We start from the raw sequence: 16355 nt of genomic DNA on the forward strand, positions 1-16355 counted from the left end.
GAACATGTGGGGAAAGGCAGTCCCTTAGGTATGTAGGACCCTGACCATATAGGGCTTTAAAGGTAAGAACCAGCACCTCGAGCCAAATTCGGTATGCCATAGGCAGTCAGTGCAGTACTTTTAGCGCAGGCTGGATGTGCTCCCACATAGGGAGGCCCAACAGCAGCCTGGCCGCTGCATTCTGCACCAGCTGCAGCTTCTGGATTTGGGACAAGGGCAGCCCCATGTAGAGAGCATTACAGTAATCCAGTCTTGAGGTGACTATTGCATGGATCACTGATGCCAGGTCATTGTGTTCAAGGAAGGGAACCAGCTGTTTGATCAGCCGAAGATGATAAAAGGCTGACTTCGCAGTGGCTGCTACCTGTGCCTCCATCGTTAAGGAGGCATCTAGGAGCACTCCCAAGCTCCTAACCTCCAGCGCTGGCACCAAAAGCGCCCCATTGAAGGTTGTGAGTGGGATCGCTACCCTTGGACCACTCCGACTCAGGCACAGGACCTCCGTCTTCGTAGGATTCAATTTCAGTCGACTCAGTCTAAGCCAACCAGCCATGGCTTTCAACACCAGGTCTAGATCTTCTGGTCTGGAGTCAGACTGGCCGCCCAACAACAGATAGAACTGGGTGTCGTCTGCATATTGGTGACACCCCAGGCCATGTTTCCGGGCAATCTGGGCAAGGGGGTGCATATAGATGTTAAATAACATCGGGGAAAGCACCACCCCTTGGAGCACATTGCAAACTACCAGGTGCCTTTGGGACAGCTGCTCCCCAAAGGCCACCCTCTCCCCGACCCTGAAGGAACGAGGAGAGCCGCTGTAAGGCAGACGCCTGAATCCCAGTGTCGGCGAGATGGCGGGTCCGTAGTTGGTGACTGACCGTGTCAAGTGCTGCCAACAGAACTAACAACAACAACACTGCCGAACCACCCTGGTGGTGCACTCAATGCCCGTGAGCCTCAGTGGCGGGAGCACCCTGAAGGTGTAAGCCTCCCGAATGAACAGAGCCACTCCCCCCTCCCCTTAGTCCGGGATTGGTGAAGGACCGAGGACCCAGGAGGAGCCAGCTGGGAGAGAGCAATGGTCTCCCCATCTCGTACCCAGGTCTCGGTCATGCACACCAGGTCCATATCCTGCTCCAGCAGGAAGTCATGAAGGACTATGGTCTTATGATTTATGGACCTGGCATTACGGAACACCAATGTCGGAGAGGGGTCATTAATCCTAGCCCCACTGCCTACTACCTTCGGGATGGGACGTAGGCTGGAAGAGGACCAAGCCCTCCTACTTCTCAGTCCCCTTCCCTTACAATCCTACCTAGTCCCACCGCTGTACTTTCCCCTCTCCAGGACCACTAGTATCCTCTGCCTCGCCATCGCCAGTTAGTGGTCTTTGCTAGACCACAGACTACTAATAGGCTGTTTGGCAGTTAAGATATAAATAGGGATGCTACTATCATTCAATCACTTCCCACATAGAAATGCATCCCAGTGACCCAGACGCCACCAAAGTTTCCCATTGTGTCTCTGCCTGTCACTGCTTTTCCAATCAAGAAGCATGACCAGAAATTTATACAGAAACACAGGGTTCCTCTGTGAGTGGATAATCCTTACTCCTACACACTGAGAACTTTTGAGGCATAAGAGTAAAGCATCTTTTCTGACTTTCATTTGGGGAAAAAGCATACCATCTATTGAAATGTTGGGAAACGAGAGTTCAAACACAAAGATTCATTACTAGCTGGTGTAATGCAGACACTGACGTTATATGAAGATTAATCCTTTCATGTGTTTACAACACAATGGTTTTTACATGACTAATCAGTCAGGCTGTCTGTTAGTCACAGACAATTCTTTGCAATCAATTATGGTAATTAGTAAATGCCATTCCTATGTAGCCAGCCAGTTCAAAGCTTATAACCTTTCTTTCCCTCCCCATGTCAGATCCTTAGTGCATTTATTTGTTTCTATTTTTGGTTTATATCCTGCCTGTCTCTCCAAAAAGAATGCAAGACAACTATTTAAAAATTCAATACAAAATATAATTACAATAATTAGTACAGATTTTTCACCATCATGCCCTCCAGCACAATCCCCAGTATTTTCACTTCTGGCTACATTTAGGCAGCCCTAAGCAGGATCGGCCCTGGTTAGTATTTGGACGGGAGACCACCAAGGAATACTAGGGTAAAATCTATTTAGGATGCGGTAACAGGATTGTTGCTGCAAGAAGAGAGAGGTTTTGTCCCAAGACTGTAGTGTATTCAAAAGCTGCCATTGAATGCCTATGTCTTGTGAATCATCTCATTGGAAAGCTATGTTAAGCTTCGTCCTGGGCTAGGATGCAAATACACCCAATCATATTGCTAGCCCAGGAAGCACTGAGCCAATCACCTTACAGCAAGCTCCCTGAGTGGGAACATCTGCGATTGGTCCTCATGACTTCAACCTTATTGGTTGTTATGTGTACAGTGGGCGTGGCTATATTAGCTGGGAATGTTTAAAAGCAGGACAGCTGCAATGTTAAAGTTGTTCTGACTATCAGATGTTGATCCGTGTTGGAGAAGTGTTCGAGTTGAAGAATAAAGTTGCGTTCTTACTGAAATCACTCTCAGACTATTTGTTAAGCACGCGACTTAACAACTGGCGATGAAGGTGGGATTCTAGTGCGGGTAGGCAGCCCCGCTAAATCCACGACGGACAACAGCGAGCAACTCGCCATGGCCGATCAGCAGCAGGCACCACCCGCTCCGGTGGCAGTGCCTGTCGTGATGGCCAATAGCCAGAAGTTCGAGGCATTCGAACCGACCACCGAGGACTGGGACGCTTACCTGACGAGGTTCGAGTTCCACCTCGAAGCAAACGACACAGTGACAGAGGAGAAGAAAAGGGCGACCCTTCTGAGCTCTTGCGGAAAGAGCGTGTTCGACATCGCGAGGTCACTAGTGGAGCCAGCTGACATTAAAACGGTGTCGTTCAAAGACCTGACGGATAAGTTGAAGGCGCATTTCTCTCCACAGCCGTCGGAGATTGCCTGCCGCCACACTTTCTACAAGCGCGGTCAGGCGCCGAACGGGTCGGTGGCCGAGTATGTGGCAGCCCTGCGAAAGGCAGCAAGGCCTTGTAATTTCACGAACGTGGAAGAGGCTCTCCAAGACCGACTTGTCTGCGGTATGAGGGACGAGCGGCTGCAGCAACGGTTGTTCACCAAAACAACCCTGACGTGGGCTGTTGCCTACTCGGAGGCCGTTGCCGCCAAGGCAGCCAACAAGTCCACCAGAGAAGTGCGTCAACGATTGGCGACTACAGAGCTACGTGTCCACCACCAGGGGCCCGACAACGAGAGCAGTGACGCGGAGGACAACGTATGCGCCGTGAGAGTGGGAGCGAGCAAATAGACCCAACTGAAACCTTCCATCAGCCCGGCATGCGCCGGTTGTGGCGGGAAGCATCATCGAGAACGCTGTTGGGCCAAGGACATCGATTGCCGAACATGCGGTAAGCGGGGGCACGTCGTTCGAGTTTGCAGAGCATCGAGAAACTCAGCATCAGCATGTCCTCCCCGGAATCCACGTTCCCGAGCAGCAAACAAGGAAGCCAGCTGCCAGATGACCACGAGCCTGTCAGCCGCATCTACAATCCTTCGTACAGAGAGGCACGGTAAGATCCACATCACCATCTACCTCGACGGTGTTCCATACAGTATGGAAGTGGACTCAGGATCGTCGGTGACGGTGTTGTCATCCCAGACGTGGCAGTGGTTATTCCCTACACAGAGGCGGCGGCGGCTGAGGCCTGCGGACACCCGGGTGTCTGATTTCCAGGGGAAGTGAATTCCTCTGGCAGGGAGGGATACCTTTAACGTTGAATTTAGTTAGCGCAGGGCGGCTAACTCTTCTCTCATAGTTTCCTTAAAGAAGCATATTACTTCTGGTGTTAGCAGAGGATTACTGCCCCAACTGGGGTTACTCATGAGAAGACCGGTAGGAGGAGTGTCGTTGTTGCGATCCGCTGTTTCCTGGAAACTCGGTACCTCCAATCCTTGCTCAGAGTTAGAGCTTTGGCTTATGGTAGCAGCGAAAGCCGCCCTGCAGCCTTCTACCCCTTTTTTGGGGCGAGCACGCTTAGCCGTTTGTTTCAAAATGGCGCCCGCAACATGCTCGGAGCCGGGAGACCGGGGCTGCTTTTTTGGCGCTTTTGTCAGTAGGCGTGGAAGAGCTCGCCATGGCAGCAGGAGTGGAAGACATAGTTGTGGCTGTATCGGAGGCACGCTGAGGCGAAAGGAAGCCTTCCCCTGTTTCACCTTCAGAGAAGAAATCGTCCGCTTCTTCCCTATCCAACATGCCAGGGCAGCGGTAGGGGAAAGGAAAAGTTAGAAATAGGAGAAGGCAGGATTTAGGGGAAAAGAATTCAGCAAAGAGTTAAGTGAAGAAAAGGAAGAAAAGGTTGAGGGAAGTCTAAGAGCAATTGTTAAGAAAAAAGGCCAAAAAAGCACGAGTGCCAATGATGTGCTGCTCTCCCTAATGAGGCAGGAACTAAACTGACTAGATGGGCGTGTCCCACTGAGAGGACAGGAAGTGAAGCTTGGTTCCTGCCTCCCTAAGGATAGGGTGGGAAACACCCAGCAAGATATCCTCCTCTCAGGGGAGAACATCATGGGGTCGTCATGACTTGATTACAACTCGACAACACACAAAATTAAGAATACAAGGAGCAGAGTATCATCCTGTTTCTAGCAAGATGTCTCTGAACAGCTCACAAACAGGGAACAGTCTTCCCCCATTGAATGTCACCAGCATCTGGTATCCAGAGGCCTAATGGCCTGGGGCATGGAGATTCAATTTAGGTATTGTAGGTTCTAGATAAGATAAGATAGTAAAATTAGCAGATAACTTGCAGAGCGTTAGAAGTCAGAGCAGCTGCCTCGGCACCATCTTGTAGGTTCTAGTTGTAGACCTATTCTCCATTAATTTGTCTAGCCCCCCTTTAAATCTGTCTAAGTTAGTGGCCATCACCACATCTTCTAGCAATGAATTTAAAGAGTAAACCATACAGCATGGACTGGCAAATCCTTTCCCTGTGCTGAATTTACCACTTATTAATTACATATGAAGAAAAAATTCTGTCTCTATTCCCCTCTTCACACTATTTAAAGGTTTGTAAATGTTTATTGTACCCATATTTAGTCTTTTTTTTAAAGCTAAGAAGCTCTGCAGGAAATGTACTCCAATCCTTCAATCAGAAGCAAAATAAACTAAGCAAATGCCTATTTGCACAATTTGTTTATATCTGTGTAAAAGCTGGGAGTGGGGGGTTCTGCTACAGAGAAGACCTGCCTTTGGCTATTAGTACTGAAAAACACAGTTGCTAGTTCTTGTTTATAAACTCAGAAGGTACTTCTAGCACCAAATACAGAACAGCTCTGCTTATCTCCCAAACTTGATGAAGAATGTAGCAGATGGTGGATATAAGCACCTGCTGTGAAAAACCGTTCTACAGACTGCCCATGTAAAGTGGCCAGGACATCCTGATCCACTCGTTTATGGTCTCTAGAAACACTAGTTCTGAAAATAGCTCTTTCCCACACGCCCACTACAAAGCATATGTATATCTGTAGACTTAAGCCTGTCATTTGGTGAATTACATCGGCCTCTTTTGTGCATGAAATGAAAATGATCATGATTCCCTATGCAGCAAAAATGGCAGCGATAACTGCTTGATTTAGGTGATCTATATCTAGGGAGGACCTGTTGTATTCAACAGATCAAAAGAGGGAGCAGAAAGAAAGAGGGAAAGCAGAGAGAAAAAGTATCCATGGTCAGAGTGCATTCATTATGCCACACCCACAGTCAGTGTTCCCTCGAAGCTGAGTTAGTGGGAGCTAGCTCACATTTTTTTGGCCTCCGGCTCATACATTTTTGTCTTAGCTCAGGAAGGATGGCTCCAGAGCAAACTTAATTTATGCAGTAGCCAAATCGCCTGCTCACAACTTTAATGCCAGTTGCTCACAAAGTAGAATTTTTGCTCACAAGACTCCAGAGCTTAGAGGGAGCATTGCCCACAGTCCCTGCCAACAAAACATCCAGAATGCACTGCCTTTACAAACAGTACTCAGCCCTCTATCCTGCTGTGCTTTTTATGTCACTGTCCCTAGAGCCATGAACCCAAAGCTGTGCTTGCACTGAGTGGAAAGTAGAGGTTAATTTCCGGCTTGACCTGTGTTTGACTTCAGGATCTGAAGTGTGGTATGCATCATCCCACACCCTATATCATCCTGGAAAGAGCCACTCTGTCACAGCTGTAATCAGCCTGGGTGTGGTATCGGTACAGTCTTATCTCATGCCAAACGGTACCTCTTCAAACAGGAAAACATTTTCCCAAAGGCAAATGGGACAGATGTATAAATAAGAAACAACACTGTGTATGATTTAAAAAGGGAAAAAAACTCAGTGGGAAGAGGTACATAACAGCACACTTGAAAAAAGATGTTGCTGCAGATCTTTGCACGCCGATACACCATATCACACCTAGCAAGAATAGATTATAGTTGCAGCACAGACAAACCCTCAAACGCCTATGCCTGGGATATTGTTTGTGTACCAGCAACAGACACCCAAAATCACCATGAGACCAGGAATCTGCAACTATGAAGACCTCAAGGGACCTTTCTACACAACCAGCTATTCTGGTATGACAATCTCCGATCTCTTTAGCTCTGAGTTTGTTCTTTCAGTTTTACTCTGTAGGGTAATCTGGCTGCCACCAGGAATATTTTAGGCTTTCCAAACCTTGGCTCTACTATTTCAATCACAGGGTAGGTATACCGAGGGTTTTAGGCGTTCGTGGTACTATGTGGTCTGAGGAAGGATTCTTTACTTAGCTGGTAAACTTGAAGTAAATAGGATTTATTTAACAAAAGTATAAACACGAGGGTGAACAATGTAAACAGTACTGGGAATGATTTGAACAATGGCTTAGTGTCTCTCACAAGCTTCTCTCTACTGACAGGGATTTTTCATAGGCAACGTTGTAACACTTTTCACTGTACTTTTTCCTAGACTCCCAGCTTTCGATTGTAACTCTTATAACACAGAACTAAATGTCACTCTTTTCATACACAGGGATGAGTCTCCTTCAACTCAGAGACAGCACTTAACTCCTCTTCTGCTTCTCTCACAGAAAAAACAGAACTCAAACTCCCATCAACTGCTTTTACACAGCACTCTCTGCTGACTGACTAACTGACTTCATCAACTGTCATAACTCTAACAGTCACTCCTGATAGACATTCAAATCATCCACACAGCATCCATTCCAAAAACCCTCCCCCTCTCTTTTGTCACTCACCAATCACACAACTTGCCTATTTCAACCACACTAGACGTTCACACAGCAAGGTAAACCAAACTTTTAAAGACACACACACAATAAACATGAAATCGTTACAAGCTTCAACAGTAGGGCTGGGGTCACACCCGTCAGAAAAACGGGGGGGGGGAGCGAGGCTATTTCCTCCAGAGGACTTTGACCCGCAGTTGCATGATCACACCTCCCTTTGAAGCTGCAGGCGCAGTCCATCAGTCTGTGATCAGACGCAACTATGGGTGAGTTGGGGAGGGTTGTGCCATTTTTTCCCCATGCACTTAACCGAGGGATCGATGAATCACACCTCCGCACTGAGGGCTCCCTATGGAGTTTGCGATGATGCGCATACTTCGAAGGGGGGAGAAACAACGGCACAGAGTCGGGATGGCCTAATCAGACCATCCCAATGCCATGAGAGCACGCTGGAGCAATCAGACACAGGAAACTCTATCCATGGCCCATCGCAACCCATTTACTACCAGATTTCCCCCGGTGTCTTTTAACTCCACTTCTGTGGCGGAGCAAAAAGGGGTTGCTGACAGCTGCGGGGTGCATCCCAGATATTGTTGTCTGATTGTGCCCTTTAAATCCACCCGGCATTTGCACCTATTTTGGGTCTAATTGTGCGTATGATTGCAGCCTCGATCAGATGAAATAGGAAACATTATGGTAAAAGATATCAAATCAGTTCTAGCTTATCAATAGGATTGCCAAGTGTTACTGTCACTGGAGTGGTAAACCCCCACTAATTGGGTCGGTTCCCCGCCGCCAAAGTGCCAGGAGCATGGAGACGTGCCCAGCGTGATGGCGTCACCCGGAAGTGACATCATTGCGTCGGGCACGTTGGGGACAGGGGCATTATCATTGGAGGGGAAACCATAGAGTTTTCCCTCAAATGACAGAGCGTCCCCCCACAACGTGCCCAACGTGATGACGTCACCTCCAGGTGACACCATCACGCCAGGCACGTCTCCATGCTCCTGGTACTTTGGGGGTGGGGTTTTCCCCGGCGGCCCAATGATGTTTGGTACGCTGGGCGTGAGGGTCGCCCAACCAACTCATATTGTGTCACAGCCAAATATAACTGTCTGGAAACAAAGTTTCCAAGCACACGAGGCACGATTTAGATTGGGACCATGGCACCAAGTAAGCAGCAACTTCAGCCTCCCTCCCACTACTTGCATTGTTTTCCCAAGATGGAACAGCCCCCTGGGTACACCTATTTGCCCCACTGTGGAGCTGCACATACACTCCCAGACAGGATTCATGCGAAATATCACATCTAGTTTGGCTCTCAGGCAACTTTTTAAAAATGTGGTCACGTAAACAAAAGGTGGGTGGATACTCATAAGACTTATCTTTAAATGATCCAAATTGCACAACAAAGACGTATGGCTAACAGTTTATAACTTTTTGCATGTACAGCTTAAAAGCAACTTTTGAATCTTGATTTTGTGAACAGCTCACAACCAGCAGCCATGCAATATCTGAAAGCTGATCTACAGGTTCAGCAAAGTCATGTGGGCCTTCCTGGGAATACACCACTTCAGAGAAGAGGGGGAACTGTAGTTTCCATTGGTTTCCCATAAAAAAATTCCTCCACAAATGAGGAAAAGGGCTGTGCTGCAACTTATTACCTTTTATGTACTAACATTTATGGCTTGGAACCTCAGCAGTGGTAGAGGTGTCATAATTTAGGAGGACAACTTCCCCATCTCAGCATTCAGTGCTCCCTCACAAGCTGAACTTCTGCAGGTCAGTGGACCAAAGTGGGTGTCTGCAGCAGAAAAAAAATCAGCATCAGCAAAAATTTCCATCCATTCCTCCATAAATGGAAATGATGTTCTATAGAAAGAACAGCTGTTGCACTAAGAGACCACCACTGCAGGATCCACATTTATGTATGCAGTTAGGTGTGTTTGTTTTTAAGGGAGTATTGAGAATTCCCCCCTTTACATCCTACCTGCAGTCTTAAGTGGTAGGGTTAAGGGTCCCTCATCAAGTCAGGGCACACTGCCCCTAGGCTTAATTTAAGAAAAAGCCCACTGTAGTTTAGGTCCTAAATCTTTTAGTTCAGTGCCAGAGCTCACAACTGAACCATAGATAACAAAAAACACCATCTTGGAGTATGTAGAAAAACCTTTGCTTTTTAACTGACTATGTACACCACAACCATACTTTAAATATCTGGATTTAGAGAGACGTTTTCCCCAGTCAAAAGTATAACTTCCAGACAAGGTTATACTAAAACACAAATGCCCTTCACTACTAAATGGAGCATTCTGTCCCTCTTAAATAATCTGAAATGATTTAGTATAATACAGGGCAATAGCAGTTAACCCAACAGTAACAACAAATCTGACACAATTAATGCTATGACATCACAACTGCAAATGCACCTGTCAGCAGCAGAACCAGCATGGGTGAGTGGCTCATCCCCATGCATCTAAAATACAATCAACCTGATGATAAGGAAGTAACACACAGTACACACAGACACAGGTGTGCCCATTGTTATATACACCGGCTTGTCTCAAACTGAGTTCTGTGGATCCTTGAAGGCCCACGAGGTGCTCTAGGAAGTTTGTGAGTCCTTTGTAAGGCAGACAGCAAACTCTTTTTGTGCTGATCTGGCTCATGTGAAAACAGAGAGCCCTCTCAGTTTTCGAAGAATGGGGGCAGGGACTCTGTGTCTCTGGGGAAAGGGACAGTATTGGCTTCTCTCTCTTTCAAAGGGTGGGAACTCAGACCTGCTACCACCTGCAAGCACCTGCTTCCAGGTCATCTTTTTATGATGCTGGCCTTTCTATTTATATAAGCAGCTCAACGTTATCCAGGCTTTTCCCCACCCCAGTTCAGTGGTCTCCAGGTAGAGGTTATCAGCCATTCATGCTTTCATCAGTACAAAGTCCCTTCCAATCAAGGGGTGACATTGATTAGAATTTGTGTCAGGGCTTTTTGGGTTGTGCCCCTAGAGGACCAGCTACTCTTTGGAAACTGACCCTTGTAAACCAAGTACAGATGATATGAATGTTTTACTTAAACTTTAAATAATAGCTAATATGATTTTCACTGTATTGTTTTGAGGGGGATGAAGGCCTTCATGGAGTATGCATGGCTTGTCATACACAGTGCTTGGGGGGAAGAAGTGGAGGGCATGGCAACCCATGAACATTTCTCTATCAAAACGGGGATCCTGGGGCTGCTAAAGTCTGAGAACTAATGATCTCAGAGCCTCCTACTCAAATCAGAGCCTAACATTTACATACATCTGACTTCCTAAGCTTCATTTGAATTATATTTGCATCATAGAAGTAGTAGTCTTTGAAAGGTTGAAAGGTTTAACAGAGACATTTTTACATACTACACTATTTCCTATATGGATATTATTTCAGTACAGAAGATTATATATACTTCCTATACATACACGATGACAGCCTAATTGCTCAAGCAAGCAAGCAGTTTCTACCCCAGGGTCAACTTTGTGAACATGGATTAAGCAGTATGGATTAAGCAGTAATCCAAAGGTGTACCTTTCAGACTGTGTGGCGCTACCACTTTGGTCAATTAAGTACCTCGGGCTGAACTTACACATATGCAATGAGTATGCATGTCTTAGTGTATGTATTTGCAACAGGAAGCCCTGTCAGTAGGCTCCTGGAGCATTACTTGTGGTGAAATGCATATGGATGTAGCCAAACACAATGGTGTAAACCCAGTTCCCTGAAGGTATATCCATGCAGGATATTTTGTCAAATGTGAACAAGCTGTGAACAAAAATGGGAGAGAAGTGTGTTACATTTTGCACACATTTATTTCTATGTATTACAGAGCCAGTGTAGCATAGTGGTTAGTGTTAAATGATACCTGGGAAGAACCAGATTCAAATCTCCAACTACCAGTTTGGTGTAGTGGTTAAGTAACAGGAAGCCCTGTCAGTAGGCTCCTGGAGCATTACTTGTGGTGAAATGCATATGGATGTAGCCAAACACAATGGTGTAAACCCAGTTCCCTGAAGGTATATCCATGCAAGATATTTTGTCAAATGTGAACAAGCTGTGAACAAAAATGGGAGAGAAGTGTGTTACATTTTGCACACATTTATTTCTATGTATTACAGAGCCAGTGTAGCATAGTGGTTAGTGTTAAATGATACCTGGGAAGAACCAGATTCAAATCTCCAACTACCAGTTTGGTGTAGTGGTTAAGTGCGTGGACTCTAATCTGGGAGAACCGGGTTTGATTCCCCACTCCTCCACTTGCACCTGCTGATGTGACCTTGGGTCAGTCGCAAGCTCTGGCACAGCTGTCCTTGAAAAAGAGCAGTTTGTGTCAGAGTTCTCTCAGCCCCACCCACCTCACAGGGTGTCTGTCGTGGGGAGGGGAAGGGAAAGGCGTTTGTAAGCCGCTCTGAGACACCTTTGGGTAGTGAAGGGCGGGGTACAAATCCAATCTCTTCTTCTCTTCTACCATGAAATTCACTGGGGGACCTGGGGCTGTCTCTCAGCATACTCTACCTCACAGGGTTGCTGTGAGAGTAATATATATACCACCCTGAGCTTCTTGGAAAAAAGAACGGGTACAGCATAATAAATATATAAGGAGTTATAGTCAAGAAATACTTCTCTTTCATCCAAATAATTGTTACCAGGTTCTGTTTTCAATAATTGTCAAGGCAGAAAGCATTTGTAGCATGTTCCTCCAGAGTACACATTCACGTGATTTACAAACCAGACAGGACACCAGAATAGAAAATTTTAGCTGAAGTTGCAAGTTGCCATCACTGCTAACATCAACACGAGATTTTTTCACTGACTTAAACTAATTGTGAGTTGCCATAAGAAAAATAACACCATGGAGCATAAAAACGGTTGGCAGATGTCCCATATTTTAAAAGGATTATCTCTTATCCCAGACTACCAGAACATCTTCCTTTCTTTTCTGATGCAACAACCCTATGGCGTCCATGAAATCCACAATCCATCTAATTCAACAGCAAAATTCAAATCGGTGTGAACGGAGCTGGATTATATTTTGTATTCCTATGGAATAAGTACTGTACAGAACAAACGAGAATGTGGATCAAAGGGGTTTCAAGTAGCCGATTCTCCTCCCCCTTACTTTCTCACAGAATCCTTTGCGAAGGAAAGCAACCCAACCGACTTCTTTTTCCAATGACTGTTACGGTCCTCAAGCCTTGAGGTGCGCCGGCGCGTCGCCCCTCAAGGAACCACCTGCCTAGGTGCCAAAGCTGCCGCTTACCTGCTGCCGCCGACTTTCCCCCGGGGCCGGTTCCTCCCTGCGACGCGACGTTCCCAAACTCCAGCCCAGATTTCCGTGGCTTGACAAGAAGCGGCAGCCTCCCCTCCCGCGCCTCCTTCCACGCCGCCTTGCCCAGGCTCTCTCCGGCAGCCAGCAACAGGCGTTCCTTCGCCCGCCACACGCCACCTGCCTTGACGACGAGAGTCCGCTCGGGCCGCAATGGAAACTTTAGGCTTCGAAGCGACATAAAACAACCACGCTGGGCTGGAAATGGTGGTGGATATTGTTGTCAGGACTCCCCCCCCCTTCTTATCTGCTTGCCCAGGAAACGGGATCTGTGTCCGCCAGGGTCCTAATTACAGAGCTTCCCAGCCTAAACTCAGAGAGGCAGCCAATGGCGAAGAACCATAACAGAAGGCAGGGAGGGAAGGGAGTAGCCGCAGCACCAGCATTCAGGGGAGGCGAAGGTTAAGCCTGCAGGGGGAGGGGGAGGGGGAAAGAGCCACTTTTCGTACCTATTTTCCCTCCCCCCACTAGCTTTTTTTTTTCTTTTTTGCTTTTGTTAATCCTGCTGATTTCATTAGCTGTGGTGTAACATTATAATTGGGAATGTGGAGGTTTCATTGAAATAGTTACCCTCTTTCACAGCAGTGAGAAACCTTAGGGCAAAGTATTTTAAAAGACGGCCCGTCTAGAAAATATACCGCCGTACACGTGAAGATAACTGACGGCTAGACAGATTGCCATGCAAGTAGCGATCTGCAGCAACGTATATAATACAAGCAAAGCTCCACAGCATACAGTTGCTTCTGTTCTGATCCCACAGACTCCCATCAACATTTGATCCAGTTAAGATAAGCATTCCTAAATGGGTATCTAAATAGGTACCCTAAGGTAATGGACTTAAACATTTCCAAAGCAAGAGTTCTACTGTAAGCACAACTGCTGCCTCAAAAGTTACAAATGAGGAACCTTATAATGCTCCTAAAAATCAGCTGCATCTCTCAGCAGAAATAAATAAGGCATCTGCAACAACCTACTGGGAAGAATAGGGGCATAGACTTTCCAATGGGGGGGGGGCTGGGCCAAAGTTGCTAAGCTAGGTCCTTAAGAAGGGGGCAGTGACATCGTAGGGAGGGGCCTCCATTGTCACTATCTATGAGGTGGGGCCATGGGGGATTTGGGGAGGGGCTCCCCCAAAATTTGGGAGGAGAGCTGGGAAACCCCTTAACAATGACCCTGGGCTGGGCCAAACCCAAGAAAAGGTGGTGGTTGGCCAGTTGGTTATAGCGGTATCTCAGCAGCCTCCTGCTGTGTCCTATTTTTGAAATTCACTTTTAGAATAGTCACTTTAAGATCTGCAAATATACATACCATGTGTATAGGACAAACTAATGGTCACACATTTGACAGTAAGAAAGGCAACAGAAAAGCCTGTAGGGGAACATTTTTAAAGTTTTCCTGTAAGTCCATTTACAGGAGTCTTGTTTCTGCCTTATTCATAAGGGTAACATCATACTGAAATTTACTAAATTGTGTCATCACAGATGCCTTGGTTTGGTAAATGAATGGCTGGAGTCTCTGAGCCAGGGCAGAATTAGGGTTGCCAAGTTGACTTACCCGCAAAGTGGGGGGATTCCTGACTCCGTTGAGAGTCTCCCCATGCACGCGCCACGATGACGTCACCGGAAGTGACGTCATCGTGTCGACCACGTTGGGGGCGGGGCACCGTGACTCGAGGGAAAACCATAGAGTTTTCCCTCGATTCACAGCATGGGGGATTTGGGGAGGGGCTCCCCCAAAATTTGGGAGGAGAGCTGGGAAAACCCTTAACAATGAACCGGGGCTGGGCCAAACCCAAGAAAAGGTGGCAGTTGGCCAGTTGGTTATAGTGGTATCTCAGCAGCCTCCTGCTGTTTCCTATTTTTGAAATTCACTTTTAGAATAGTCACTTTAAGATCTGCAAATATACATACCATGTGTATAGGACAAACTAATGGTCACACATTTGACAGTAAGAAAGGCAACAGAAAAGCCTGTACGGGAACATTTTTAAAGTTTTCCTGGAAGTCCATTTACAGGAGTCTTGTTTCTGCCTTATTCATAAGGGTAACATCATACTGAAATTTACTAAATTGTGTCATCACAGATGCCTTGGTTTGGTAAATGAATGGCTGGAGTCTCTGAGCCAGGACAGAATTAGGGTTGCCAGTCAACTTACCCACAAAGCAGGGGGATTCCCCATGCGCGTGCCACGATGACATCACCGAAAGTGACGTCATCGTGTCGCCCACGTTGGGGGCGGGGCACCGTGACTCGAGGGAAAACCATAGAGTTTTCCCTCGATTCACAGAGTGTCCCCCCCACAACGTGGCCAGCGTGATGATGTCACCTCCGGGTGACATCATCATGCTGGGGATGCCCTCTGGCAGGGGGTGGAGTTCCCCCCAGGGCCCGATCCACCAGCGGCGGGTAACGGACCTCCCGGGTGGGAATTTACCTGTCCCCAGCAGGGACTTGGCAAGCCTAGGCAGAATACAAAACAGTTACTGTGCACTCAATTTCTGAGCAATGTACAGAGTTCAGAGTAGGAGCACTCTTCTTCTCCCTTCAAGCTCATATACTACAAGTGAGTACAAGCACATTTTGAGGCAATTCAGAGCACTGCCCATAGCCATGACCCCAAAGAAAACTCACAGTTATGCCACGTAGGATGTTATATACCTTGCTTTCTTAGCACACTGCTTAGAAACTCCACCTTAAAAACACAGACATTCAGAAAAATTATTAATAAAAATCACATGATTGAGTTGATGGGAAATGACTGCATTCCTGTGCATGGTTAATTTCTGCTCTTTAGGTTCAACTTGCAAAACACTTTTAGCTTCAACAAATGATCTTCAGACAGCTAAAAAAGAACTTAACTTTTAATTAATAATGCAAAGTGTTTATATTTTAACAATGCAAACTGTTTATTTACATTTTTAAAATTACAATTAAAGCAAATATGCTCCCAATCCCCTATTATCCCTTCTTCTGCACCCCTTCTTCTGCCCCCACAAGCATCCTCTCCTGCCATATCCCACCTGTCCTTCCCAATTGCCCTTCACCTCCCCACCCCAATAGTTGGCATGTGTTGGCATGATTGGTGGCAAACCTATACAGACTGTCTCATCTAAGAGGCAACAATTCAGAAACCCCTGTACTGAAATTACACTGAATGTTTTTGTCTAATTGATGTTCTTTGAATGAACTCATTAGCTATAACATTAAGATCAATTTCCTGAGATATCTGTTTATGTCCATGAAGAAGAGCCATGTGATTGAGCCTTGCCTGTCTCATGCTTGACCATGGAAAGGTTTTTATTCTATGAAGTTTTATTCTATGAAGGTATGAGAATGACCTTTCTGAAGTGAAGGAGGAAACAGGAATGGTAAGGCCTATTCTGATAAGTTTAGGTAGAAGCTGATGCAGACTTTTTCTTTGTTCTCCACTGAATAGATCAATCACCTTATGGAGACCTTAAAAGCTTAATGTTCCACTGCCTTGCAGTATCCAAAAAAATATCCCGAGAAAGCTGTAGTTGGGCAGCATCCAAGTCAGTTTTGTAAAAGTTTAGAATGTATGTACTATCACCCTCTCCTATGGAAAACTTTTCAATTTTGCTCATGGGTTGGGACACATCTGAGGAAAAGCAATTGTGTAAACTATGTAGATATTATCAATGATT

General features: G+C 46.3%; 1 protein-coding gene across 1 annotated transcript in view; it reads right to left on the reverse strand.

The window, feature by feature from the left end:
* PRICKLE4 (prickle planar cell polarity protein 4) overlaps positions 1-12731 on the reverse strand; it is a 36393-nt gene extending 23662 nt beyond the window's left edge. Inside the window, exon 1 of the mRNA XM_015407603.1 lies at positions 12625-12731. The gene's annotated coding sequence lies outside the window, so the exon portion shown is untranslated. The remainder of the gene's footprint in view (positions 1-12624) is intronic.
* Between the last annotated feature and the right edge of the window lie 3624 nt (positions 12732-16355).

The sequence above is a fragment of the Gekko japonicus genome, unplaced genomic scaffold, assembly GCF_001447785.1.
Source record: "Gekko japonicus isolate JY-2015 unplaced genomic scaffold, Gekko_japonicus_V1.1 scaffold1348, whole genome shotgun sequence".
Taxonomy (NCBI): Eukaryota; Metazoa; Chordata; class Lepidosauria; order Squamata; family Gekkonidae; genus Gekko; species Gekko japonicus.